Below are 26,201 nucleotides of genomic sequence, written 5' to 3' on the forward strand. Positions count from 1 at the left end.
AAACTGAATTGACAAAAAATGTTTCCTTTTTAGTCTATAACAATTTATTTTCTTTATTTTTCCTTGGCCATTTGAGAAGGGGCATCATATTACTATGGTGTGGTAATGGTGGATAGGCATTGTCCTAGACTATTGGGCTGGGTTTGAGGCTTTTAGCAGGGTATTTTTTGGGAGGTGACTTGTTTTTTGCTGGGAAGACTTATTTTGACTCAAGGAAAAAAATCCTTAAAAAAAAAAATGCTCTAGCTGTACTCAGTAAGTCTTAAAGCCTAATGGGACTTACAAAATGACATAAAAAATACGTTCATTAACTATCACCCCATTTGATTGAGTATACATTCTGTGAACAACGTTGACATACCTATCTAAAACAGACAAGGCCACCAATTCCTTTACTTATGGGTTTGGTTTTCTGTGGTTTGTTTGGTTGTTTGGTTTGGTTTTGTTTTTTGTGTGTTTGTTTGTTGTTTTGGGGTTTGGGGGTTTGGTTTTGTTTTTATTTGTTTTTTGGGGTTTCTTTTGCCTGAAGAACCTCTACTGTCATTTTCAGGTGCGGAGCAGGATTGTGTGCATGTGAACTTAGTAGCCAGGGAAGAGTATATCAATGTGGTCACACAACAGGTCCTACCAGATTGTGAAAACTAAGCTGAAAAATCCAACAGCAAATAACAAAGAGAATGAGGAATATGAATGAACGCTGGTCAAGAGATATCACAGAAAAAGGCATGAGAAAAACTTGCTTGTGCAGAGCCAAGCGTGGACCTCACAGCTCCTCAGCAGCACCAGCATCCATGCTTTCTATTCTTTCTTGCTTCTTCCATCTGCAGGAGGTGGGCCCTCAGAGCTAATACATGAGGCTTGTCCTTGATTGTAGTGGATGTTTTCCTTCTACGAGGCTTGTGCTTAGCTTGTGACACTTGAGTAGACCCTGAAGTCAAGAGGGACTTTTCATGTGGTTAAAGTTAAGGGAGAGATGAAGTGCTCAGACTGGTTGATTTGTGTTCCTTGCTGCAGAACTAAATTTTAGCACATGCAGTTAATTAAGGTCAGAAGAGGCAGATCTAAGAATAAAATTTGCTACATCTTGGCTTCTATTTCTGGGCCTTCTATTTCCACAAACTTTATCCCCATTGTGCAGACATTTGTTTTCCCATGGCAGGGTCCTTTTTTGTGAGTGTTTTGTGACTAACTGGAAGAGCTAGTGAAATTAGAACCATAAAAAGCAGTCAAATGATAAATGCATTGAGAGGTGGAGTAAAGAAGATTATTTTCCTGAGCTTTAATAATGGAGCCATAAGCAATAAGACAAATAGGCTTAGAAAGCATAAATCTAGCCAGATTGCTTTTTTACCTTTCTGATAAGATTACAAAATAAGCAGATGAAAGGCAAGTGATATAATACGTGTATTTTAGTAAACCTTTTGATACCATCTCATCAAAAGTGTACACAAATAACTAATACATGTTGGCTTAGATAGAAACATGGTCATGCAGACTGTAGATTAGTTGAAGGGCTGTAAATAATCAGTGATGAATTGAGACAGGGTGAATTGTACTAATGAGGCTCTGCAAGAATCAGGATTTAAGCTCAAGTTTTTAATCTTTAGCATCTTCATTATAGCATCTTTTCAGCATGCTGTTGATTTTCTTCCTTGTCAAAAGTGTCAGTGAGACAGATAAGTGGTACCTACTGGGATTAGCTGTGGGCAGAAGGCAAAATCAAGTATTTATTAGAAATGCTCAGACCTTAGAAGTAAGGACATCTTTCATTTTGTTTTGTTTGATTTCAAGAGGAGGGATTGAACTTGCTGCTAATGCTGATAGCCATGGAAAGATATAGTGAATAGTGAATTAAACAACTGGGTGACTGAGGAGTAGCAGTAGTGTTCAGCTGGAATACTTAAATTAAAGAGAGTTTAGTTTTCTGTCAGGGATGTGTAGCAAGTTACTGAACAACTACCCAAAGAAGGTTACTTATAGCTTTGCTGCTTGAGACATCCCATTCTGCACTGGAAAAAAAGCAATAAAATGTGCTGAGTGAAGGAGGATGCTGTAAATAACTTCTGTAGAGACAGTCTTTGTCTACAGGTCTAATCCCCACACAGCTGGCCAACAGTATCCTATATAGCAAGTGTAGCCCCACGTGGCTCCCACACCTGAATGTTCCTGTCTTTATATTGACTCTGATGCCACTGGGTTTGACACCCTATAGCAAAACCAGATATGTGGTGGTCTTCTGCTGACGTTTACACCTCCTTTCTTGAAGAGGTGGAATGAAACTCAAAACGTCAGTCATACACTCTCTCTGCAGCAAAGCGAAAGTGTTCAGCTATGTTATGAAGAATGACCAGGAAATAGCTTAGGCTGAATAACCAGTTTTGCAGTGCTGTTGCTTGAAGATGTTAACATCAACAATATAGCAGAATGTCTACAAAATGATCCCGTACTAAATACCATCAAAGGAGGCAGGAAAGGATTAGGCCTGGTCTGAATTCTTTTTTCAGGCTATTTTCAGTGAAAAGTGCTTTTTTTGTTAAAATCAGCACGCTGGTAAACTTTTTTTTTTTTTTACAAACTCACACTGAGTGTTGAAATAACAATTTCATTTTTTTTCTGGAAGTTGTTTGTATCTTCAAAGTATTATTAGGCAATAGCTAATAATTCCATTATAAGTCACATAATGCATAACATAAGGTGAACACATACTGGTGTGTTACAGGTGGTATAGAAAAAAGCCTGTGTGAATCTGTCAATGATACAATAATCAATACAGTACTAGCTTTTTTCACCTAAATCTGTCAGTCCCGGGTTGTAATGAAAGGTTATCACTTGCACCCAAACAGAAGTGTACCACTGCAATTGATGTATCATGAAATAATGGAAAATTGCAGTTAGCAATAAAATACAAATTTTCTCAAAATTGTTGTGCAGGATACTGTGGATTTTTTTTTTTTAATTTTATTTTATTTCTCCTTAGCTTCCATGCCCAGAAACCACCTTGTTTAAAGTTTTCTCTGTGGATGAAATTGCATTTCAACCAGTTCTGATATGACTGTTTTACTTCAGTTGGCATACAGAATATCTTGTCTATGCATAGGGAATTAAACAAGGGTATCAAAGCATGTAAGAATAGCAGTATTTCATCTTGAATTGAAGAAGAATAAAGGGTGAACCAGTTGCTGCAGAGATCTGAACTTGTAAATGCAGGCTTTCAATTCCCTAAGCATGTTGCAGAAATTCTAAGTTTATTATTACAAAATTAATCAAACTATTTTTGCTATACATTTCTTGTGACAGTTGTGATATGTATATCAGCCTGACTCACAAGTATGAATCCTGTATGCAGGCAGTAAGCAATTAATAGCACTTCTATACTAAAAGTTTGGGAAACATGGTTGGTAATTTTTCTCTATTGATGAAATGTTGCAGGTTCTTTCTGCCACTTCTTGTAATTAAGCCTGTATGAGATGTAATTAAACCCTATTATATGTGTTTCACGCTGCTGCTGCTGCTTGTCGTCTTAAATCTAAATCTAAGCTAAAAGAAAAACAAAACTGTTTTCCACCACATCTTCTAGGTTGTATTGGAGCAGACTTATCACAAATGATTATAAAATTAATGAGATGTGAAAATATTGCTTTATTTTTGTGTATAGTTTGAATTTAGAAAGAAAAAAAAAAGAAAATACAATTAGAATAGTAAAAGATGTGAATTACATACAGATTGTGCATCACTATAATGCCACAAGGAAACTGAATAATTACTTTGAAAGGCTGGCAGACAGTGACAACTATTTTATATTTGAAGTATATGTGGTAGTACTGTACACTTCCACAATTTCAGTTGTGAAACAAATTATTTGTTTTGTGATAGTTTACGTTGGCACCATTAGAAGCAGTTGTTTGAAGATTTTGTAATGCAAACAACTTGGTGTCTAATCCAATAAATTGGCATGAACATTTTGCTTTATTTTTCATGGCTATTAAGCCAATTATCATCCACTGTAATACCAACAGCAGAGTGTAACTGATGTGGTCCTGCTCTACATCCAACCCTTGCATCCTTTTCAATTCAGGAAGAAACTACTGTCTCTTACTACTTTGGTACTGTGGCGTGTTGTCTGATGCTGTTCAGCAAATGAAACCCCATATTTATATTTTCCGAAGAAAGTGAAGCATACGTTTATGCATAAGGCTAGTTCTTTATCTCTTTAAGGCTAGAGAGGCTAGTGAATGAGATGCCATTTGAGATCAGCTGGAGTTGTGGCCTACAGCCACTGGTGGTTAGTGTGGACTACCTGCTTTCTTGTGAGTGCTTTGGAAAAATTCCTTCATTTCAATGTGAAGTAAAAGGAACTGGCTATGTTCCTTTTGGTCTTGGCTGTTAAATAAGAGGTCACAACGTCTAACAGAAGAACAATGCTATTTCTTGAACTAAAGCTATGAGAGAAAATGGAATAATTTTTTTAATGTTAGTGCAGAGCCAAGCCCAGCAGAGGGCCACAGCCCTGATAAGTGTCATGATGAGTGTACACCTTTCACCTGATCTGCTTTTGGTCACCTGGAAGATTCTCTGGACATCCTTGGAGTATTTCCTTCCTTACAGAACATGCTACAGAGCCTTGGCCAGAAACAGCCTCTTCCATTCAGACCCACAAACTGTGCTGTCCCAGCTAAATCTAGATGCCTCGTGACATGAATCACGTGGCGGTAATCAACCCATTTGCCTGCCCTGACCCATCTTCCCTTACATTAAAGCAGTTTTAGAAATGACAGGTATATTGGGTGACCGGTAGGCAAAAAAGAAAAAAAAAAAAAGAAGAGAGTTGATTCATAGAAGAGAAGAGTTCTTATATATATAGCTTTGTGTATGCTTAATCAATAGCAGGTCACCTGTCTTCTACAGTGGGAGAATTAATTAATATATATTAAATAATGCATGTCCATGTTGTAGACCACCCTGGGTATGGTGTAAAATCTGCTTTTTCTGATATTAGTATCCCCAACCACCACTGATCACTTGTTTCTACAGTAACTCATCTACTCAAACCACTTAGGCAGTAATGCAATTGCTAACAAGCCCATGTGGATACATATAACACTTCTTTATAAAATTAATGCAGTAATTGTTAAATGTTTGGTGATTCCATAGCATCTGTCACATAGTGCCCCTAGCCATACTGTATTGTAAATGCTTAAAAATAATATTGGAAAAATGTGTTTTATCAGGAAGCCACTAGATGTACAGATTTTACCATAGTTCATTTCAAGCTATGAAATGAGGATATAGGATAAATAATGCAGTAAAATGAGAATAATCAGATAAGATTAGACCCTTGATACATAAAGCATGAAGCTAAAAAATTAAGTATGATACTAAAAGATTATTTGAGGGTAATACTAAATACTGTTTTATATATAGTGAATATCTGCTTTAGCAATGGAAAATGAGTTTAAATTGTTCAGATGAGCTAATACTTTAGATTAGAATTGTGCTTTCATTGCAGTCAGTTTAATTGTCTATTTTGTGCATTTTCTTTTTAAATACTCATTAGTTCAGGAAATCAAAGAACAGAAAGAAGCAGATAAGGTGCTATATTTTTCTTGCACCCTCCTAAGTACTCTATACCTTTTCATGTCAGTGTTTTTCCTCCTGGATCCCATGGCAGTGTCTGTTCCCAGCTCAATAACCGTATCTCTGTCTGCAGTTTTGTCATTCTTATCTTGCCAGCTCTAGCCCACGTGCTTTCTTACATCCCTGCATCACAACTTAGCAATTTTCTCAGAAATCTAAGCCAAAGTAGCACAGTTGTGCTGTACAGGCCTTGGGCCTGGGATCACAGGCAGCTGAACCCCAAGGAGGAGGGTTACAGTACATATGGCAGAAAAACATCTTTTCAGGCCTTGATTCTCCTGTTGCTAAAATACAAGTAAGCACAGAGCCCTAGAGCAAGTCAGGGATCCTTCTGACAGAATATTCTCCTTTAGAAAGGAATGCTGATTCAGTGCAACTGTGAAACAGTGTAGAGGAAATAAAGTTTAAAATGACTTTTCTATTTAAATCCATTTCTTTGGAGAACTGTGTTGACATTATTGTTTTGACATCTTCTGAATAAAAGGATCCTTTCTTAGTTATTCTGCATTTGTCATAGTCCACAGTCTAAGAAAAAGGACAAAATATTTTGAAATTTTTTTGAAGTTTCAGCTAGTCAAAAGTGCTTTTTTATTATAAGGTCATTGTAATCTTAGAATCTTCTTCATTATTTGGAGCAGAAAAGTTTTTGAAAAAACCCAAATATTTTTCCCAGAATAGGAAGACTGTTTCTCAGCTTTCAAGGTAACTGACAATTAGAAACATTCTTGATAATAATGCACTCTTTTTTTTCCCATAAATGAAGATGTTGAATCTAGATTTTTATCTAGCAGATGAGGAGGAGATTAGAGACAAAAATTTTCTGCTGCCTTAACGAGGATGGAGGAAGATATAGCACATATATGCAAAGTCCACAACTAGGAGACACAGAAAGAGAGAGAGCTTTCTTATGGTGATGGCATTTGAGGCCTTTCAGTACTTAAAAGGGACCTATAAGAAAGATGAGGACAGACTTTTTAGCATGACCTGTTATGATAGGACAAGAGATAATGGAGGAGAGATTCAGATTAGACATGAGGAAGAAATTCTTTATAGTAAGAGTGGTAAAATATTGAAACAGGTTGCCCAGAGAGGTGATAGATGCCCCAAACCTGGAGACATTCCAGGCCAGGCTGGACAGGGCTCTGAGCAACCTGACCTAGTTGAAGATGTCCTTGCTCACTGCAGGGGGGACTAGATGACCTTTGAAGGTTTCTTCCAACCCAAACTCTTCTATGTTTATATGGAAAAGTGAAAAGCCATCCATGGCTGTTCTTATTTTCCTATTATAGCTTCATCCCAGAGCATTTCTGTCCAGCATCCTGTCTTTTTCATGGGTTTGAATATTTGTTCTCTTTTTGCAAATTGAATTATACTTTCAGGCTTACTTATGTAAGGAAGAAGAATAATACGGGGAAAACTGGGTCACCATGAGCCTGTTTGTGATACAGAGACTAAAAATTGGGAAGACAGAAGTTGGCAAAAAGAAGGATTAGCAGATTTGGGTCTGGAGTTTTGCCAGGCATTTGCCATCCAGGGGTGTGGGATTGCCTGGGCTTTTCTGCACTGGGTTGACACAGGAAGACCAATGGCCAGTGGGGTGCAAATTGGTATTTTGCAAAAGGAAGTGGATTCTCTGTGAATGGGTTTGTTGATGTGCAGGTAGAATTGCTTAGCATGATGTCTAAAGCTGCTATCCTTTCAGGGGAAAAGTAAACCTCTTGTGCCAACATAGATGTTATGGGACCTGTTTCAGATTATGAACTTAATAGTCTGTATAGACTGCAGGTGAGATTTTAGGCAGGGCTGTGGTTTGTATGCAACATGCCTGCATAGAGAACTTTACATTTGCACATACTCATTTATTGAAAGGATATCCTGTAAACTACATTTTCCAAATAAACCAAAATGGATTGTTTTTCCAGAGGCATTCAAAAATCAGTGAATTACACTTTTAGTCTCCAAAAGCTGAAAAGGTGTGCACCTTCAGTGGAAAAATACACCCATTTTACTGCTTTTCTGAGTTATCAGCCCAGCTGCAATCCAGGCAAGTTTGGAAAATGGCCTTTAAAGCCATCCTCATATATTTGTGATCTATGTGCCTTGAAAACTACCTATGAAGGAGTCTGCTTCTTGAGATGAAGATGCATTTATGCTAACGGAACCTTATGCAAAATAAATCTAAAGGAATTTTCATTGTGATTTAATAAGAATGTTTTCTTTGAAAAGTGTGTGTTAAACCTCAAGAGCTAGAGTCTATTTAGAAGAAAAGATGAACATTTGCGTTAGCAGCAAGACAGTTTCTTAGAATATCTTCTGTATTCTCTGCACTCTTTTTGAGCTTGGTTACTTGGAGAAGGCACTTACTGATACTAGGACATCAATTTTCTCATATTCTTTCTACTTTCGGCCCCAAAATTATGCCCCAAGGAGTGATATCTCAGTGTCTGCTTAGACACTGGCACTTCATGCTGAGGTTTCCCTCCCGTCTCTGTCATGCAAGTCCTGAGGTTGGATGCCAGCTCATTTTTCTTTGCTGGTTTTCTGCTAGGTAAAGGAATTAGGTGTAACTGTGTTTGAAGTTGGTTCTAATGAAGGGAAGGGTAAAAAAAGGAGGGCAACATCTGCATTGGAGCACTGCAGGAGGAGGCCTATGACTCTTCTTCATGGCTCACGTCCCGTTACCAGGGCTTAGGAGGACACAGACTGACTTGACGGGGTGGGCAGACCTTCAGACTCCTCTGTCCACACATCCCTTCATCTGGTCTTGGCAATTCATACACAGTCTCAGCTAAACAGCCACTCGGCCGGAAAAGTCTGTCTGTCTGGGTAGCTGAAAACCTGTGCTGGGAAGCTCTGGGTAAACCATGTAGCCTCTCCTGACTCAGCTGCAGTTTTTCAAGGATGGATGCCACCCTGTGTCCCACATCTTTTCCCTTAGAGAAAAACAAGAAACTGTCCAAGCCAGGCCTCTAGTTGACCCTATCAATATCCACTTACAAACTCAAAGTTAGGCCAATATTATTCAATATATTCATTAACGATTTAGACGAGGGAATTGAGTGTACTATCAGCAAGTTTGCTGATGACACTAAGCTGGGAGGAGTGGCTGACACGCCAGAAGGCTGTGCTGCCATCCAGCGGGACCTGGACAGGCTGGAGAGTTGGGCAGGGGATAACCTGATGAAATTTAACAAGGGAAAGTGTAGAGTCCTGCATCTGGGCAGGAACAACCCCAGGTTCCAGTATAGGTTGGGGAATGACCTATTAGAGAGCAGTGTAGGGGAAAGGGCCCTGGGGGTCCTGGTGGACAACAGGATGACCATGAGCCAGCACTGTGCCCTTGTGGCCAGGAAGGCTAATGGCATCCTTGGGTGTATTACAAGGGGGGTGGTCAGTAGATCGAGAGAGGTCCTCCTTCCCCTCTACTCCGCCCTGGTGAGACCCCATCTGGAATATTGTGTCCAGTTCTGGGCCCCTCAGTTCAAGAAGGACAGGGAACTGCTGGAGAGGGTCCAGCGTAGGGCAACAAAGATGATTAAGGGAGTGGAGCATCTCCCTTATGAAGAAAGGCTGAGGGAGCTGGGGCTCTTTAGTTTGGAGGAGACCGAGGGGTGACCTTATTAATATTTATAGATATATAAAGGGTGAGTGCCACAAGGATGGAGTCAGGCTCTTCTCAGTGGCAAACAATGATAAGACAAGGGGCAATGGGATCAAGCTGGAACACAAGAGGTTCCACTTAAATTTGAGAAAGAACTTCTTCTCAGTGAGGGTAACAGAGCACTGGAACAGGCTACCCTGGGAGGTTGTGGAGTCTCCTTCCCTGGAGACATTCAAAGCCCACCTGGACACATTCCTGTGCGACCTCACCTAGGCGTTCCTGCTCCAGCAGGGGGATTGGACTAGATGATCTTTTGAGGTCCCTTCCAATCCCAAACATACTGTGATACTGTGAAATTTGCTGAGACCATTGTTCAGAAACATTAGGAAATCATTTGGCAATTGCAGAGACCATCTGGGGGGGTTTATTTAATATTTGCATTACTTTTTGTCAGAAGGAAGGATAGACTTCAAATTGCTTAATTGTAACAACTGTACCCTGGGTTTATAACATGCAGATCTCTGTCTGCCCCTAATGACTGACACAGCAGTCTATAAATGTACTTTTAAGGTAACAGAGGTGGATTTCTTTTGTTAAAAGTTTGGTTCTGGGACACCAGTCCTTGGATTAGGTGCCTTCTTGTTGATGGCTTGTCCTGCTGGCATCACACTGGAGAAACAACACGGGGTGAAGAATTTCTCTACCAGGTTAGTAAAAATTACAGCATTTTTTCCCCCTCATCAAATTGACCTCTTTCTTCTGTATCCAAATATAACTCCTCTTGCATTTTTGAGTTAAATTATGCACAATTACAGGAAAACACTATTCTGAGTTTTGTCATGCATAGTAATTTCATGATTAGTACTTAGGATGTCTTCACACTTGGGTATTTACAAGTTGATGCGATATCTTTGTTCCCTGCTTGGGTAGCAGTTTTTGCAGCATTTTGGAGGGAGGGTGTTCTTGTGTCTTTCTAAAAATCTCACAGTGATGTAAAGACGGTATGAATGTGGGAACCTTGGCTGCAGGTACAGGCAGCAACTTTTTTTCTCAGCTTTGCTCCATCATTTCCCTGCTTGCGACTTGAGGTCTGCAGAGGCTAGACTGTAGTTGTGTTGAGCAATGCCACTGCTCAGAGGTATCTATACAGTAATATAGGATTCAAAGGGAAGAGTGGGCATAGTACAGCAAAGAGGCAGTGAGCATCTAAAAGGCGAGTCTGCTGGTGGTTGTTATAAAATATACTTTTCTGTCAAAGTGCCAGCTCAGTTATCTGTCACTAACTAAGAAATTCAGAAGTTAAAGCCTGCTTTAAGAAATTTCGCTACCTACTCTCCTTAGTAGAGGTCACAATTCAGGCTTGAGAATGTCTCAGCCCTCCTACCTACCAGCTCCAGTGGTGCCACATGTTTATTTTCTTAGGAAGCTGGAAAGTGTCTCTCCTTCCCATATAAATACGTAGTCACCGCTGTTTAAAAGGAAAAAACATATTAGAAATAAGTCTCAGATTTGAGAGGGGTTCATGTTGAGTGGCATGTTAGGCTGATCTAAGACTGTTCATGTGTGATTCCAGCTTCATTTCAAAAATAGGTTTGTGAGATGCAGATTTTTTTTTTAATTTCAGTAGGATAAATGTTCTTTCCACTGTACAACCACCCCAGCATCAATATTCTATACATTATTACATTTATGGATAGTTTACTGTTGCTGAAGACAGGTCTCGAAGTGTTACTGCTCCCCTTGCTGGTGCATCATAGTCATGGCACTTAGATATTTATCCAGCTTTCCAGTGGTAAACTGCTTGCTGTTTGAATTATGAGGATGATTTTATGGAGAAACAGAACAAAATTTAAGAGTATAGATTTTTGTCTACATTCTTCACAATGTGAATATTAAATGACTAGAATGACTTTCACTTGTTTTCTTGATTTACGCAATCGTGGGCCTTGGACATGTGTAGACTTGTCAGCATATTTTTATTGGTGGCTGGTGCTATTTAAACAATGGCATGATAACTATTTTAGCTGTTCTGTTTTTCAAAATGATTTATTCTCCTGAATGAAGAATCAAAATGGCTTGTATACATTTTGGCAAAGATTTACTTATATTACTGTATTAAGGGATTATACTAATTAATTTTCCAAAACTTAAAAACTGGAGTTTTTCAACATTGTAACTGTTCTTTCTTCTGGCCCCCGTGTGAGTGCAGATCAAGTGTTACTACAAAATCACTTTCAGAAAAAATTAATTCTTTATCATTAAAATAGAAAAGTGCATATAGCACTTTTGCCTCACTGTACAAGTCATGAAAATGCTTATTTAAAGAGAAGAGGTGATATAGAAGCCAGATCAGGCATTTAAGGAAAATTGGATCTTCATAAGGAACTTGCTGGGGTTTTTTTTCTCTTTTTTTTTTTTTTTTTTCTTGCTTGTTAGTACTTTGACAAAACATTACAGAAAAAAATTTGAGCTACATTTCAGGAATATGCCAGCTGTAGCCCAGAATTATGCTCTCCTCCTGCATCTGGTGTTGTTCTGGAATAGCTTTCACATGATTTTATATAAGCAGGACATAATTTGGTTGCTTGTTTGCCCAATGATAACTGGTCAAGTGAGGCCAGACAGAAAATCTGCTGAGTAGTTATCTGGTCTCCAGCAGGTAGCCAAAAACAGATTGCAAGGGAAGAATGCAGAAATAAAACAAATAGTTGTGATCTCTTCCCATACAGCTCTCGCAGTTTCACTTAAGTAATACTCTAATGAGATTTCAGAATAATTTAGAAAAAAAAAAAAAAAACAACACCACACACACACAAAAAAAAAAAAAATCACTTTTATGGTTGTTCTTTGAAGGGAAAAGCATGGAGGAAAGGTGGTTTTGTTTCTGGAGATGGCACTAAATGTAGCAGGGCTTTAGGAAAGGTGCGGGCAGATCTACCTACAAAGCAGCCATGCCCTGGGTATGATCTGTGTCTGCAAAGGTTTCTGTTTGAGTAGACTACATTGCCTCTTTAAAGAAGAAAAAAAAACACAACTTTTTTTTTAATTAAACCCCCTGAGGCTAAATGTGGCTTGTTGAAGGCACTATGGGATTGTAATCCAGAAACACAGAACTAATTTCCATGTTTTACTTTTAAATTAGTTTTTTTTTTTTCCTGTTAACTAAAATTGAAATGTTTCAATTATGAATAATGCCAGGAAGAACTAGCACACTTGAGTGGGTTTAATGAATAGCGTGTGTTCTTGCTGCTTTCTGAACGTGTGCGTGGTGGTGGAGTTTCTGAGACCTGTCACTTAATATATACTGAAATGCATGTTTTATTTATGATGTATTCATTTTAACTATCCCAGCTTTTTTTTTTGTTTTATGAGCAGGGTTTCTGTAGAGCCCTAAGATCATTTTAATATGTTCAGAAGAAATTTCCACAGACACTGAACTGCAGAGTTTTATGTCTCATGAAAGTGTAAGGGTAGCATGTTTCCTGTCTACTTTTATTAGCCTTAAGAAGACACTGGATTTTTCTGTCATGATTGAGAAAATACTAAAGGGCAGTTTATTCCTTCCTCTGAGTAGATAGTTAGTCTGCATTTACAGTCCTTGGTATTATATGTTGATCTTAACCAATATTAGCCAGTATTGAAGATGAACTAAGAGACAGCAATGTGAGTACTCTGTTAAAACTTGCGAGCAGGTACTGACAATAAAACTGTACCTTTTATTTGACAACAATTTGAAGGATCAAATTGCAATTCAAAGCATCTTACTGGTGTCTCTTGTTTTTAAGGAAGGAAATTTTTCTTAGGAGATTTGAACTTGCTTCGGTGCATTTTTATGTTGTCTGCATTTGAACAGTTTGTCTCTTTTACCATGTCTTTTTGTTCTGTGAGCTGTTCTTTATATTCTGTAAGAAATGGCTTATTGAAAAGCTGTATTTTAAGCCTTAAATTTAATGTTCCAGGGGAATATAAGAGTATTTTTTACTAAAAGCCCAGGTTTACAGTAACTTGTGAGCACACAGAACTGCTTTTCTAGCTAACATAATTGATCATAATAGTGCAAAGACAGTGAGTACAGCAAACAAAATGAATGTGATAAGGTTATTACTTCATTAGAGAAACTGGAAAATATAATTTATGCTCGTTAAGTGTGGAGACAAAAAAAAATTTATTTTCATGGAAGTGACAGCCTATTTAAGAAAATCATAGCAGACAACAGTATTACTTAAATTAGTTACTGTTGATCTTCTAAAAAATGGCACAGAGCTGCTTTACAAACCGAAGCGTAATTGTCAGTGTGAGATTCTCCAAAGCCAAAGACAGCTAGCGTGTGTATGGTGTGTGTATATGTATCTATACACACAGAGTTTTCTTCTGTATTAAGAATAGTTTGTGAGTCTTCAGCTTTCACCTTAAGGAATTGCAGTACAATATAAAGACTTTGGTGTCTTTTCTGGGATTTCTCTAATTTCCCAATTTCAAAAATTTTGGGAGCCAAAGCAAACAAATGAAAAAAAAAAAAAAAAAAGGATTTTTGCATTTGTAGGTGTTCTTTGTTTCTAAGAGCTCAACTGGTAAACCAAGCTTCTCTAAGGACACGTTTTACACTTGTCTTTGGAGGAGACAACTGAGCAGATGGAGCTTCATGCCTTTTAGACATGTGTGCTCCAGCACGTGGGTGAGCTGATTTGAGGTGAGCTTCAGTGTGGGGTGAGGGATTTGTAGCAAGAGGGAAGGGCTGCAGGGCCAGCCCAGGGTTAATCCTCTTCTACTTCTGCAGCATCACCACTCAGTGGCAGACAGCTCTTACAAGCAACACAGGTGTATCAGCCCATTGGTGTTTTATAATTTAAACAATTCACTGACTATGCATCTCTGTTGAGTTATGGGAGTATTCACATTGACTTTGATGCTACTTATGCTTGAAAAGACCAAAGCATTTGAAGTCATCATGTTTCAATAAATTCGGCTGATTTTAGGTTAACACAGTGATTTTAAAATTTTTATTATTTTTTATTTTGTTTTATTTTATTTAGGTAGAGTCTGGTTGGCTATTTTGCTTTATTTTCTTTAAACACACACGCATGAGGAGGGGGCGGAATGAAAAGGTGGTGATGATGCTGAGAACCAAAACTCTGTAAGTCTTGGAAGTGGCTATGAAAGTTATTTGCAATGGACTTTGTCACTAGGGGGCACTTAATCACACAAAATTAGCTGTATTTGGGTTGAGGTTTTTCTTTTGCAAAAGCTTCTTCCTTCAAAATATCTTCTAAAAATATTGTTGATTTTTTTATTTTTAGTTTATTCAAGAGTATGCATGTATGGCCATAAATATCTGCAAACACAGAAGAGTTTCAGGGTAATGATCTGCAGTGAAACATTTCCTCTGGGACAGGGGATAAAGGGGGAAGGCTAAGGAGAGGCTACAATGTACAGGATTTAGCAGAAAAAAAACCCACTCAGGCTAAAAATATACCAAAAGGCTGCTCAGTTAGTACTAATTTAATTAATAAAACCCAAATTTAGCAGCAGGGTGGGAATAATCACAAACACAGATACATTTCATGAGTACCAAAATCTCTCTGCTGTAATTTTATAAATGCAAAAACTCCTGTGGTTAAAAGCAAACAAAGAAAGAGCCCTCATATACACCAAACAGTCATGAAGCACCTAAGATACTGGCTGGAGTGTATTTTCCTAAAAAGTTTTAAGATCCTTGGCACTTTACGCTGCATACCATCTAGATCCCTTATGCTCCAGTGGCATGTTTTACTGGACCCCACTGTACCCCAGTGATCTTCTGATGGGATGCTAAGGTTTCCTGGCAGCCCTGGCCACACACGGGCATATTGGCAGCTCCCAGTACACCTGTAAAGCTGTTTTTTTGTCAGGAAATTGTACATTTGACCTGCTGGCTGCATGCATGTGAGAATTTGCCATGGGACCCCTTTTCTCCATACCCCTCTGATGGATAAACAATCACAGCAGGCTGGAGAATGAACCAAGGGGTGTCCCAAGCATGTGAGGTTTGCTGTATCTTTTTTCTGGCTGTTACTGCCAATCACAGAGAGTAAAGGCAGCATTCAGGGATGGTGTCTGCCAGGACAACTTAATGCTGAGGCGAGCAGAATGCAAGTATTAGTTTACACATACTTTGAGCAAGCATGGCATGCAGTTGTAGTGTGTCTGTTTGTCAATGTTGTCCTCAGCCTCTAGGGAAGGTCATGGAACAGATCATCCCGAGTGCCATCATGCGGCACATACAAGACAACCAAGTGATCAAGCCCAGTCAGCATGGGTTTGTGAAAAGCAGGTCCTGCTTGATCTCCTTCTATGACCAGGTGACCTGCATAGTGGACGAGGGAAAGGCTGCGAATGTCATGTACTGAGACTTCAGTAAAGCCTTTGACACTGTTTTCCACAGCATTCTCCTGGTGAAACTGGCAGCTCATGGCTTGGACAAGCATACTCTTCACTGGGTAAAGAACTGGCTGGATGGCCAGGCCCAAAGAGTTGTGGTGAAAGGGAGTGAAATCCAGTTGCTAGCCAGTCATGAGTGATGTTCCCCAGAGATCAGCATTTGGGCCAGTTCTGTTCAATCTCTTTATCAATAAAGAGATAAGAGGATTGAGTGTACCCTTAGTAAGTTTACAGATTACACTAAGTTGGGCTGGGAGCATTAAGCTGCTGGAGCGTAAGAAGGATATACAGAGGGATCTGGACCAGTTGGATTGATGATCTGAGGCCGGTTGTATGAGGCTCAACAAGGCCAAGTGCCGGGTCCTGCATTTGCGTAACTACAACCCCAGACAGCACTATAGGCTCAGGGAAGAGTGGCTGTAAGGCTGCCTGGCAGAAAAGGATCTGGGGCTGTTGATTGACAGCCAGCTGAACATGAGCCAGTGGTGTGCCCAGGTGGCCAAAAATGCCAACAGCACTCTGGCTTATATCAGGAATAGTGTGGCCAGCAGGTTTAGGGAAATGATTGTCCCTCTGTACTCTGTTTTCTTGAGGCCCCACCTTGAATCCTGTGTTCAGTTTTGGGGCCCTCACTGCAAGAAAGATATTGAAGTGCTGGAGAGAGTTCAGAGCAGGGCAACACAGCTGATAAGGGGCCTGGAACACAAGCTGAGGAGCAGTTGGGGGACCTAGGGTTGTTTAGCCTGTAGAAAAGGAGACTGAGGGGAGACCTTCTCACTCCCTACAGCTACCTGAAAGGAGATTGTAGCATGGAGGGTGTTGGTCTCTTTTTCCAAGTAGCAAGTGATGGGATGAGAGGAAATGGCCTCAAGTTGTGCCATGGAAGGTTCAGATTGGATATTAGGAAAAATTTCTTCATAGAAAGGGTTGTCAAGCATTGGAACAGGCTGCCCAGGGAAGTAGTGGACTCACCATCCCTGGAGGTGTTTCAAAGAGGTATGGGTGAGGTTCTTAGGGACATAATTTAGTGTCAGACTTAGGTTATGGTTGGACTCAATGATCTTGAGGGTCTCTTCCAACCAAAATGATTCTATATTTCTTTGATTCTATGGTTCTGATCAAAGCTTGTCATAGAAAGCCTCAGTCCAGTGTTACTTGGGGTTATTTTAGCTGCTATGGGCATTCTGACAAGTTAGTTATCAAATCAATCAGCTGTAGTGAGAGGGTGGACCCAGAGGTGAATACTCCAGGTGTGAACCTGAGTGGGTCTAGGAATGGGAAGGGATGGTAACTGCCAGACCAGAGGTGACAGAGCTGGGGAAGGAGAAGCAGCAGTAGCAAGGACCTAACATGCTGGAGACATATGTTGATGTTTGCTGGTTTTGTTGTTTGTTTTCAAACTGAATTACCTCAGATTAAATCTTTACTGAAAGCATATTGAAGCTCAGAAATTTAAATAGCTACTAGAACCTGTGTTTTTGAAACTATGTATTTAAGTGTGCATTTATATTTCCCCGTATTTCCTGCCTCGCATGGAGGGAGTGCTACTGTGGTGCATTTTGGGAGACCTGCAGGTGGGATAATGAAATTGTAACAGCTTGCCATGATTTCCTTTATCATGTCTGGTTTAGAACTGTTGTTCATGATTAATGGATATGTATACCCACAGCTACAGCATTGCCTTTGCATTCATGGACTTGAGGCCAGGTCTGGCTCTCTGAGTACCCTCTGTGTGGCTTTTGCACATCCATAAATGGACATGGCAATACTTTGTATTCTGTAGGTCAGAGGGAAACAGCATTGAAGTCCAGATGTCAAAGCATATGTGTACCCTCTAACAAAAAACAAATCCAAGATAATAGATTTTCTGTCAATTCTCTATAGGTAAGGAATTTCAAACAATTCTCTTGGGCATAACTGAGAATTTAAAATGCAAGTCAGACATGATGACTGCAAATTATAGTAGCATCACTTAGGCTGGATGGCAGGTCAAGACTACAGAGACAAACTTTTTCTCGGTCACCACTCATGGTACTGGCTATCTGCTATGGCTTATAGGAACTTTGTCCTTTATGGTGAAGTCTTATCTGTGCAGACATCAAACTCTGTCCTTCTGCAGTATGTGCCAGGTGCTCAGATGGCCTGTATAAGTGTTTCAGTGCACAGATCGTATTGCAGGACAAAGATTTACAAGCTGAAGTTCTTTTTTCTCTATCTGTCATGATGGAACTTTACTGCAGTGCAGCTCCCACCACATTTCCTGGAAAGATCAGGTGGACATCAGAATTCACAGTCCCACTGAATGTTGTTAAGGGAAATCTAAAAGTAGGATTTATAAAAACAGGATAAAATTATGCAAGAAATAGATATCTGCATATTTCATAATGGCATTCCCTCACGTAGTTTGTAGAGAGGAATAACACTTCTTTCTCTTGTAATTGAAATATATATATATATATATATATATATTAGAAATCAATTATAGTCAGCTATGTATTAAGACTGAGAATTTAAAAAATTGATGAGTGAAGCTTTCTCTGTTCTTGCTTCTTCTGCATTTTACGTGAAGCAGGTAGAGGGCAGTAGGTGCTAACATTCAGGATAACTTCTTCATTGTACTGGTACTGGGCAAATCACTTGGCTGGTCTTCAGCTGTGATTATAGGTAACGTGCTTTTACATCAATATAGAGTCAAGGTGCTCACACAATCCATTAAGACAACTCGTCAGTTGGAGTTCTAACACTTAAAGCTGCTAAAAGTGGGCCTTCTGGTAGGACTTAAGAATCAGCAATTAAAATAGTACAGGCATTGACTTAGGGGTGTTCCATGCAAGTGAACTTTAAAGCTGACAGCTGATTTTGCCTAACACAACTGAGATGTTCAGTGTTCTGTGCAGATTTTGTTTTTCATTTTTTAAATAAATAAAGTGATAAGTATTATATGCCATGAAAATGAATCCCTAGAAGAGGAGATTCATTTCCTCCTCCAGAAGGAGAAAAGCCATAAGAGGTCTACTGTATGAACAAAGCTTAATTAAAATATAACTGTGTTTAATCCATGCAGTATAATTAGAAATTGTGCTTAAGAGTTCACTTTAATGGCTGTTGGGCTATTTGTATTCTTTAAATTAATATCTGCTTTATGAACAAAATCCAACACAGCTTAGTTCTCTAAAAGGCTCATTTGCTTTTTGCTAATAATTTTTGCACAGTTCCAAGGGAACAAAAACAGAAAAACAGCAAATTGACAAGTGGTAAAAAATTCCTGTAATACCTCCTAAACACTTGGCATTTCCGGCCTGTGGCATGGATGCATGGTCTGGTGTTTGCATGTGGCTTCGGGTACTGTAGGTCAATCCCTTGTTCTCAGTACACCTTCTAGGTAACTTTGGAAGCCGCTGAGATCATTGTGTTTATTTATTCCAATGCGTTGCGCACAGAACCTAATACTTTTAATATTCAGCAAGTCTCTTCTTTTTCCTTCAGAATTTGTCTAAACACTGGTCAGTCTCCTGTGGTTGGAGGTGTGTGTTTCAGCTCAATGGGAGAAGTCAACAGCATCCTAAGTGAGGACACCCTGGTATGTAGGGCATCCCCACAGAGCAGGACACCACTATGCCCTTTCAGCAAAGGAAGGAAACATGCCTTACCATGTTTAAAGTATCCCACATATGCTCCGACAACAGAACTATAGGATCAGAAAAGAGCATTACTCTGAGATCTCACTCTAACATGACCCCTGAAAACACAACAAGAAAAGGGGAAACACTTTATCTGTGACACCTGGAGGTGCCCAGGTATATAAAAAGGCTAATTCACTGCTCAGCAGAGCTGGGATTTGGGGTCATTAGCATGATCTGGAGACAGCTTTCACATGTGCAGAGGATCTGAGTGGTGGAGAACACTATAGTAAACACTTTGTATGTCCAGGCATCAAGAACTGAGAATTATTTCACTGTTTGTCTGATGTATCCCTTCTGTTCAGAGCAGTGCAAGATAAAGAACACAGTTTTACTCTTCCCTTGCCTGCCTGCCTGCCACCAGTGGGCTGTGTCATTAAGCTGTGCTGGACCTACCTATTGAGAGTGTCCAGACTCTGAAGTATTTTAAACTGGGATCTGGTTTTTTGGTGTCTTGTGTTGCATATAGCAGCAGCAATACTGGGTCAGGCCAGAGCTCCCTCTTGCTCAGTATCGTAGCAGCAAAATGAAGCCTCCTCACATGACTTTCCTAAACTCCAGCAGTTTGTGTTTCAGGGACTTCCTGCTCCAGAGGTAGTTTCTGTTTGCTTATCAACCCCCGAAGGATTTCCCGTCTCTCAGCTTGTTCAGTTGTCCCCTGAATCCATGTGAAGTTTTAGCAGCCGTAACATCCCCTGGCGAAGAGTTCCCGAATTTCCTTTCCCAGTTGTGTGAAGAGCTGCTTCCTCATGTTTGTTTTGAACCTGCCATCTGCCTGCTTCATCTGATGCCCCTGGCCTCGTGTTAGAAGAGGCAGCGAACAGTCAGTTCTGATTCACCCCTTCCATGTCACTTATGATTTTACAGATCTCTATCACATCTCCTCTGGATCATTGCTTTGCCAGGTTTCGTAGCTGTTGCTCCTTGTAAGCCAGTCTCTACTTTCAGTCCACCACCTTGCCCACCTTTGTTCTCCTCCAGTTCTCCACGAGTGGCAGGATCAGAACTACATGTAATATTTAAGATGCAAGTATGTGTATATGCAAAAACACAATTGTTTATTTTTGTTTCCCCTCTAGTCCTCAACTTGCTTTTTCTAACTTATGAGCACAGAGACCATATTCACGCTTGAGTTTTACCACCCCAAGATCTCTTTCCTGAGTAGCAATGAGCTCAGAGCTGAGTCTACCACTTTTGAGTTTAAATTTAAAGTCTTCCCCTAAAAGTTTCTTGGTACCACTTTGCATAAATTGCACTTCACATGTCATTCTATTACCAATTTACTCTTATAAAAAGCTCTTTAACCTCCATCATTTCTACCGCAAATAAACTAATATCATCAGCAAACGTTGTCATTTCTGTGCTTGATCCCTTTAGAAGAGCATGGTCCTGAACATGAGGGAGCAGGACTCCACTGGTAACTTTCTTCCATGGTGAGAACTGACTGTTCTTTCTCACATTACAATGCTCTGCTTCCTATATTTTAAACATTTTCTTTGATAAATCCATGCAAAGTTTTTCCCTCTAATTCTGTGCCTGTTAAGTTTCCTTAAGAAATTTTGTGAAGGAGATATCAAATACCTTTTAGAAAGCCAAATAGAGAATGTATCTGAGTATTTAAAAAAAAAAAAAAAAAAATCCTATACAATGCAAGCCCAGCAAGAAAATAGCAGGCAGTCAGGAGACTTGTTATTGTGGCTCATCTGAATTATTCAGTCATTTGTGACAAATCTTGGTATTCTGGTGCTGACGGTTCAGAAGCAGCTGAGCAGGTGAGGGCTCTGAGGATGTGGATTTACAGCAGGTTTATGCTGATCTGCATGTGAACTTCCCCAGAAGGAGACTTCTTGCCCCCAGCCACCTGTCTCCACCTGCACAGTTGATTTGTCTGAGCTGAGCTGATATGGTTGAAAATCAGACTAGTAAGCAAGATGAGAATTTTTAGCTGAATCAGGACTCTGATGTGTCTTGACCCTGTGATGCAGCTGTGCTGGTGCTGATGGAAGGGAGAAGGAAGAGCAGGTCGCTACAGCTGCCAGAAGAGCTGGTCCATCCATTTTTTGCCAGGCACTGAGCACCTTATGCCAATCATGAAACCAAATCCTAAAAAGAGTTGTGTATCTGTAGCTTGTCTGAAGTGGTATTTTTAGCTGAGATTATTTGAGTGTTGAGTATGAGTAGGTGGTTGTGTGACGCCATTTGTTTTCCAGCACAGAAATACGAGTCCACGTTTTATTAATAGGATTGGTCTAACCTCTTCTCAGAAGTGAGAATCTAAAAATGAGGGATTTCTTTATGACTTATTTTCTTTCTGTCTGCATGGCTTTCTACTGTGATCTGTAAACCTAGCTTCCATTATTCCACTGGCTTTGTTACTATGTTTAACTTTGGTGTTACACAGTAGCAACCAGCTGTGTTTCCATTTTTTTTTTTTTTCTGGGATCCTGGGAGCTAGTTACTCTTAATCAATGGGGACAAAGGGTATTGCTGAAAGTGAGGGTATTACTACTACGTTTGTGTGAATGGAAGAAATCTGAAATTTTGAGCTTTTTGCAGCTCTGCTATTCCAGAGTCTCTGGTTGTACATCTAATTAACCACACATTTTAAAAGGCTGGCCACTACTTTCACTCCTTGCCAGAAACATCAAGATGTAAAATTAATTTTTCTGAATATTTGCTTCTTATATGCTTGCAATAATTAGACCTAGCCTTTATATTGTAAGCAATCCAAAGTACACAAATCACTTTAACTAAAGCAATAGGTCAATATGTTAGTGATGCCTAAAAGTTGCAGGGGAGTGGATGCTCAATTATCACATTCTCTTTTTTAGGTCCCCTAGAAGGCAGGAAATTCAGTCCTGTCAAATCGGGTTTTTACTCTTCACTAATTATTTAAGTAATAGCAATTGGTGTGGCTTTATTCCAAAATACTTTCTAATCAGAAAAGAATTTTCCTTTGTGTTTCTTTTCACATTCTTTAATTAGATTTTATATAAAGAACTGTGTTTATTATGAATAAATACTACTAATAAGTGAACTAGAAATACGCCTTTTCTTCTTAATCTGTGGAAATAGGTGAATATCTTGATCCTGCAGTTAGCAAGAATCCAGTAAAAAGTTTTGTTGATAATCAGATACAATACTAACTATATTCTCCTGTCAGAAGAAAAATGTTTCATCTTGAGTGCTCAGTCTAGTAGAATTTACATGTGAATAAAGGTATCATATTATGGCTATGTCACTTGGTACTTGCTGAAGCTAACTTGGTCAGTAATTCACATGCTGATTCGTGTCAGGCACACGGGATTGTTTTTTAATGTCTAAAAAAGGATACAATTCACTGGGGAAGAATAAACAAGGCAGGTTTTTTCAGTCATTAAAAAATATTTTGCATTACTTGGTGCTAAGGACTCTCTCAGAATTCCATTTTCACCTTTGCAGGAGACATGTTAATCTTAATCTCAGTTTGGGGTATCGTCGTTGCTGCCAGTATTAGAACACACCCATGGTTTGTAAACTGGGACTGGGTAGGCTTGAACATGGCTACATGTCTGCTAGTCATGAACATGGCTACAATTTCAGCTGTAAATTCTGTCTCCCCTTGCTGTGCCTAGCATGATGCATCCTACAGGACGGTTACTTAGCTTGTTGTCTGAAGGCTGCTATGTAAATAGTGTTTGTGTGCTCTATGGTCACATTCTTCTCATAGGTCTCCATAAAACTGCACCTGCACATTTTATGGATGCAAATTGTACCTACCTACCGGCTTTTGGTACATACACATGGTCCTTTGGAAGCAGCAGCACTATATTTTGTGGGTCGAAAATGCTTGTGTGTACAAAACCTGCAGGTGTGGCTTTGAAGCCCATTTGACATGTGCATGACAAAGATGCACTGTACCTGAGAGCGTCTCCTTAGTCTCTACCCAAGTGATCAGATTGATACGGTGCATTATTTATGCTTTTGGCATTGGGGTTCTTTGCTGTTTCTGGGTACTGGATACCACCTCACTGATGTTATTTTCAGTCTCTGTTTAATTAAAAAGAAACATTTAACCATGTATTCAGTGACATATGTGAGTTCAGTTCGTATAATGATTTCTGCAGCTGAACTTGCTTTGTCACCCCTGCTGCTTTCCACTTTCAAGCACTGCCAGCATCCAAGTTGTCATGGCAAGGATGGCACACGGAAGGAGGCACAACGGGCATTTCCAAAGCAGAGTGTGGTGGTGTTTGTGAGGCTTGAAGCATCAGGGTGTTCCTCCTGTAGGAAAGGAGGTGGTTACAATTAGCCACAGTATGTACAATATACACTCAGTTGCTAGTCGTCTAGCCAAAGTTAGTGGTAGGGCAGATTACAAGCTTGAGCTGCAGGTTTGGCTTTAAAGACGTTATGTATGCAAGAATTCTTTTTGAAAAAGCTTAAATGTGGTCTCATATAGTAGTGGTGAATCATTTGGAGGCTGGCCTACAGAGCTGAATTTTATTTTTGGGAGATGGTCTTATAAAATCTTTATTGAATAACTACTCTCTTAAATGAATTTTCTTTTACTTCTACCCATAAATCGTTGTATCTTATTTTTTTTCCTTGTCATACATAAAGATAGGTACAGATGTTTAATATGGCTATAAACTGCCATCTTTACCTGGGAACCTTAGCTGTTTATAACAGTAAAACCTCAATGTCCATAACATTTTCTTAGAATGGAGGAACAGTGGGAAGAAGAGGTTTTATGGTGCTCTAGACATCAAAATTTGACTCAAATTACAATAAGCAAGTAAGTAACCCTATTTGGTGCTATAATATAACCTCTTTTGGTAACATTTCAGTAACATATCCATCAGTGGCAAACGTTAAAACTGTGTATTCTCTAATAATTCACATATTGAGAACTGACTACTTAGATTAAATACTCTTGTCAAACTAACCAAATCCATTTCAGAACCAAATCTGTAGCAGTGGTTGAGTTTTCAACCCCTCTTGTGTCTCCCCAGTTTCTTTTTTGTGTAGCACAAATCTGAACCCTTGTGCATTCTCATTCATGAATGACCTTTTACAAATGGCTTACAATAACTACAGCTGAATTCAAGCACGAGTTGATCATGAAAGGTCATACTCTAGTTATACAAAACATAGATAGTTTTGTATTCCCTGCAGCAACTGTTTGCTGTAGGTTTTTGTTTTGTATCTGACCAATCTTAGTTCAGAACCCTGCATTAGGAAAGGTTATGTTCTAGCTTTGTTTCTTTTTGCCTTTCTCTTATGATTCTTTCACTATAAAATTATCCTATTTTGAGAATTCTTTCGGTTTTCCAGCTGCTAAGTTTCTGTTTCAAAGGGCGCCTGTTTCACCTTTTCTTTTTCTCCTTTTTACTCCTCAGTTTACTGGTGAATTAATTGCAGATTCTGGTGCATGTAATCTTCCTTGTAAATGTGAGTGGTGTCACATTCTCATTGGGGAATGTTTTACTTCCAAATGGAATAATTTCAGGGAAGTTATTTGAGGCCAGTGTGCTCATAGCAAGTCTTAGAGTGGTACATTTAGACCTTAAACAAAGAAACATGGCAGATTCAAGCAAGTAAAGTTTATTTACGTAGGCATAACTCAGAATGAGCAATAAATTGAAAGAATATTTGCTCTCATCACCTCTGGTCACTTCCTGGCCTTATGCTGTGTAGATAATTCATCTCCTTTTTATTTCTGAAATACAGAAACTGTAGACTAAGGCTTCCCATGGAGACTTTACTGTTTGACTCTACTCTGGAATTAGTGCCAAGAACCTGAATTTTTCCACTGCTGTTTGGACTTGCTGCATAGACATCTTGACACCACTGCTTCTGATTCACACCAGAGGAGCTTTATAACTCAGCTGTTTGTGATGTAGTTGTCCTAGTAGGTGAGTCAAAATCAGGTTCTGTGGGCATAACCCTTTAGCAGCTTGTGTGCTGCTTCCCATTTCTACTGGTGCCTTCATCTTCATATGCCATTTCCAGGGTATTCTAATAAAGAATATATGGGGAATGTGTGCTTCAGAGCTGGATAGAACATAAACTCATCTTCACTACAAGTGGAAGACCAATATCTGACCTTCTTTAGAATATGTCAGATTGGATGGTCATGACTCCATGTGGCTTTACCATGGTTAATCTGACCTCAGATTTCAACTGCAGTCACATTCCTCGTCTGTATGAGGGCAACCATGTGTTCTTAATATGGACAGAAACCAAAGCCAAACTACTGCAATGTTTGAGCCCTACTGTGAGTGTAGTCAAAAGCTTCAGCTGCCTAAACCATTTCAGGGTATATTGAAGAGGTAGCTATATGTCCATGGCTTTATTTCTGTGTGGGGTTGGAGTATGTAAATTCAAGCTCTCATTTCTCTCCATGTTGTGTTTTTTTTTTCCATCATGACAGCTCTTACCATGCTGTTCTTAAAGTAAACACCAGATAGGTTTCCTTCAGGGTCAACCACCCCTCATTTAGCACACACTAAGAACTTTGATATAGGAAACTGCAATGGACAAGCTGACGGGTGGGAACAGCTTCTTTTGTGTCGAAGCTCAGAAACCTATTTTGTGGAAGACAACCACCTAAGTAATTGAGCTCAACACTGTAGTTGACCTTTCCTCTAGTTGATCATAATATAAAGCAACGTGAAAGTGGAGACTGGTATTCCATGTGATTTCAAATGAGAAAGCAATGACCCCTGCAGCATGAGAACTGAGGCAGTTTCTACCTTAGGATTTGGATCACATTGTGATGGAGTTTGAGGAAATGCATCTGCTAAGCCATAATTAACTGATGTTTGCCTGCCTAATTGTAGATGAGTAGGAATCCACCATTTGCTGTATTCAGTTCCTTAAGAAAG

The 26,201-nt window shown here is 39.4% G+C and overlaps 1 protein-coding gene across 5 annotated transcripts in view; it reads left to right on the forward strand.

The window, feature by feature from the left end:
• CHST9 (carbohydrate sulfotransferase 9) overlaps positions 1-26,201 on the forward strand; it is a 95,182-nt gene that overhangs the window by 40,987 nt on the left and 27,994 nt on the right. The window contains exon 2 of one of the 5 annotated variants that reach the window (XM_071804169.1): positions 25,045-25,229. The exons of the other annotated variants lie outside the window; for them this stretch is intronic. The gene's annotated coding sequence lies outside the window, so the exon portion shown is untranslated. The remainder of the gene's footprint in view (positions 1-25,044; positions 25,230-26,201) is intronic. 5 annotated transcript variants of the gene reach the window in all.

The sequence above is a fragment of the Patagioenas fasciata genome, chromosome 2, assembly GCF_037038585.1.
Source record: "Patagioenas fasciata isolate bPatFas1 chromosome 2, bPatFas1.hap1, whole genome shotgun sequence".
Lineage (NCBI taxonomy): Eukaryota > Metazoa > Chordata > Aves > Columbiformes > Columbidae > Patagioenas > Patagioenas fasciata.